We start from the raw sequence: 3998 nt of genomic DNA, 5'->3' as shown, positions 1-3998 counted from the left end.
CCAAACCAAGCAGTGTCTTTCCATCAATGGAGAGTTCTTATTAAGCATGAATCGCTGCAATTCGGATGACAGCCTTCCACATGGTAACAGTGATGGACACAAGGGGCTCATCCACGTTCATGCTCTCATATCTCCTGGCTCTGCTGAAGCTCCTGACCTGAGCCTGCCAGACACAGCAGTCACCTGCCTGGATTGTGACCCAGCGCCTTTGCAGTGCTGCCCATCCCAAGCACAGCCCGAGTGTCCCAGCAGCAGCACCACCATGCAGGAGCAGGGCAGCATCAGTGAGGTGAAGCTGAGCATCTTAGATGGGGACTTAGAGTCAGGCTGCCAGTCCCAGGCACCAGGCAGCAGCACCAGCTCTGAGCCACTCTCATCTTGACAAGAGGAGTCCCATCTTCACCCTTGACCTCTCAAGCCCTCCTGTCTTTTATTGAATAAAGTCACTCTCATGCTCAGTCATCGCCTCGACTGCATTCTGAGTCTTCAATCACAGGGATTGGGATGAATGCAACAAACAGCAAGGCAGCTCAGCTTGCAATGCTATGGCTGTGGGGTTCGTGCAGGCAGAGCTCTGGGTTCCCATTTTGCCTGGCTTTGGGATGTCTGCAGCAAGATCTCTACCATTTTGTATGGGAGCAAATAATCTCTAGCATCCAGGTTGCTGCTCATGATATATCCCAGTCTTCCTGGCTGTCACTTTGTGATACTTTTCAAAGCCTTCTGATACTCTTTGATGCCTTGGCTGCTCCCTAACACCTCTGTCCTCCTGCCATGTTGACTCACGTCTCCCACTTTTAAGCTGGCTTTGCAGATCATCTCCAGCCCTGTCATCATCACGCTGCAGCAGGAGGTGCTCACCTGGCCCAATGTCTGGCAGTACTGCTTGTTCTGCAGATGAGCAGCTGCCTCCTCATCTCTTCAGCTACAGTAGTTTTTCTCAGGGCAGTTAGATGCAGTCATGCTCCTCTGGATTTGGTGTGTTAAATCCATGCTGCATGGCAGCAGTCAGTGCAATACAAAGGTGTTCTGTGTGCCATAGCATTTCTCCAGGGGCTGCCAAAGGTAGAAGCACAACACAGCACCATCCTTCTGACAGTAATGTCTGTGAGTGTTAGACATGTGAGCACTGCATCATCCCCAGCGTGTCAGTGCTTTTCCACACCAACCTGACTCTCACACTCTGCACTGAATGTAACTCTGCTCTTGTGGAGACAAATGCTTTCTGTCACATCCTCCATCCCTGCAACCATTTGCCGGTAGGCAGCTCTTGCAGAAGAATCAAGCAGCAGAACCTTGTGCTCACCCTACAGCATGCAAATGCTATGAAAGCAGAAATAACCTGGCATGCTCTGGGTCTGCAAGGCTGCACAGATGGGAGAGGTAGATTGTGTTTTTGCAGTGGAAGTTTCCAGTATTTTCAGTACATAGTGTAGGCCCTAACTGAATGTATAACCCTCTTGTAAAACAGCTGTATAAGTAGTTTTTCCACCAAGAAAGTTGCTGAACAGAATTAAGTTCAGACTGGGGGCATTCTGACATGGGGAGAATTGAGACAAGCACAAGATAAATACAGGGTGGGTAGAGCCCAGCACAGGACAGAATGAATGTACTGACTTTTGGAAACATTGCCCTTCTCTGTCCGCAGAAAAGTACAAGGCAGACCTAAAAACAAGAGGTTGGTAATTGACCTTCTATGGAAATGAATCCTAGCCACAGTCTCGAGGAGTCTGTGAGCCTGAGATGCTCAACCAATGAGAGCCATGAGAGCATCACCTGCAGTGGGTTTAGGGCACAGAACAGAATTGATTTCACTGACTGGTGTGCAGTTTCTCCCTTGCCAATAGGGGATGTGCGCGCAGTATTGCAATAATGAATAAGCACTGCTGCTATCGCTGCCATCTTTGCCTAACTAGAAATCTTTGACTTTGAGAGTTTCTCACACAAGGGGAGAGGGTAAGAAAGTAAAGAGGCACAGAAAACTAAGGGAAACTGCTCTTCTTTATCTTATCTATAAAAATTGATACGATGCTGTTGTGCATTTTTTTTAATTTTATTTTTAATTTTTTGCTAATGTCAGTTAGATTGTTTTAAAATATCCACACACCAAAATCTGACTACCAAGCAAATGTAATGAAAATGAAATGAAGATGAGTTAGTGGAAAGCACAAGGCCATATTATATTAGGCTCCAGCAAATTTACAGGCAGTCACTGCACGAAGAGGTAGATCTGAGTTGCACATTATATGATTCCCACAAAGATTAAGGAAATCTGAAGCTTTCAATATATTTTTTTAATTCTTTTTTCATTTCATTTTTAAACACCTGACCCAGACCCCAACCCTCACAGGAGCTGTAAAGATAACAGCATTAACCAGCAATGTAACTCTAATCCTAACCCTTACCCTGATTCTAAAATCGTCCCTAACTCCAAATGCAACAACAAAAATGATGCTAGAAGTTTGTAGCAAAAGGAACCTTAACCCTGATCATAATCCAAAAAAAAAATCATTATGGTAACAATAATCTTTACCTTAAGAGTAATATTAATCAGAGCCCAGATGATGCCTGCATCCAATCAGAAGCATGCTTTGCATTATTTAAGAGTTGTATTTTTTCCAATGAACTCTCTCTATTATCACGTTTATAAAGTAACAGAGTCTGTTCTTTTTCTCCTGACACTGTGCCTTACTCCTGACATCCCCTGGAAATGACCCAGATAGGGCACCATCAAAGTAATGCTAACAGTAATGTCAATCCTAAGGGTATCTCTAGCCTCAGTGTTAATGGGACGCTAACAACAATCCCAACAGCCTTAAACATTCTGGTGGTGTGAAAGAGGTGCTGCCTTGCACATGCTGGGCAGTCCCATTGCCTGTTAAATGCAGGCGGCAGCGTAGAAACATGATGCCCGTGGTCAGAATGCCCTGTGGCAGATCCTGGCACCGGAGAACTGACCGGAGAACCATGAGAGAACTGACAACAAATCACGCGACATCAGAACCGACCCAGTGGTTATTTACAAGCCTTGGGAGACCCAGACAGGATCTCAGAGTGGTGAATGTAGGTACAGAAGTTGTTACTACTCTGTTTTCTTCTAATAGAAGTGGTTTTTTTTCATCTCAGAAGTTGGGGGGGGGGGCGGGAAAGGGATATCAATTTAATTACTCATTAATTTATTGACAGACATTCACGTTTGCTACGTTTGGAGAAGTTTTTATTTGTTTGCTGTGGTTTGATTTTTTTTTTTTCTTTTTTTTTTCCCCCTTCCCTCCTCTTCCATCTTTGTGTTCTTCCCCTATAATCAAAAGAGAACGGATCCCCAGGGTCTGTCCCGCAGACGTTCTTTCCGTGGTCTCTGCTGCCACCTGCTGGCCAATACATGGAACTGCCACTGTTGGGCGTTTGGTGCCGCAGGAAGCACAACGCAGATCTGAGTTCTGACCGGTCTATGCAGCAAATCCGCCAATCTTTATTGCGATAAGCCCTCCAGACAAGAGCATAAAGTCTTTGCCTGAGGGCAGGGTTAGTAGTAATGGATGTCAGTTTTGAAATTTCCAGTCCATTCACCATAGCACTTTCTGCCTCCATGTCCCATAACCAGAGCAGCTATGCTGGCATGCTCTCTTGGTTTCTGTCTAAACCACTGTACTATATCCATCAGTTCAGCTGCTGTATTATGGGCAGCAGGGTTTGGGGGGTGGACACTGGTCAGGGCACTCCCACCAGCCTATCCTGCATTTTTTTTTTTTTTTTTTTTTCATTTTTGGGTTACAATCAGTCAGATCTCAAATAGATCTAGTCCAAATGGAACCTCAAAATCTGACCTTTTAGTGCCTTCATTTACAGAGTCCATTTTATACAGATTCCCTTGTACAGGGCCCCCATGGTCCTCCAGACAGTTGTTACTGATCTTCCATAGGAGAATGATTGAATTAGGTTTTTTCCCATCAAAACTGCCACCTGTCTTTCCAATTTTTCAACACTATCATTCAATA

This window comes from Coturnix japonica, chromosome 33 (assembly GCF_054131305.1).
Source record: "Coturnix japonica strain WE chromosome 33, WE-NBRP24, whole genome shotgun sequence".
NCBI classification, from domain to species: domain Eukaryota; kingdom Metazoa; phylum Chordata; class Aves; order Galliformes; family Phasianidae; genus Coturnix; species Coturnix japonica.
This window is presented reverse-complemented; position numbering follows the sequence as displayed.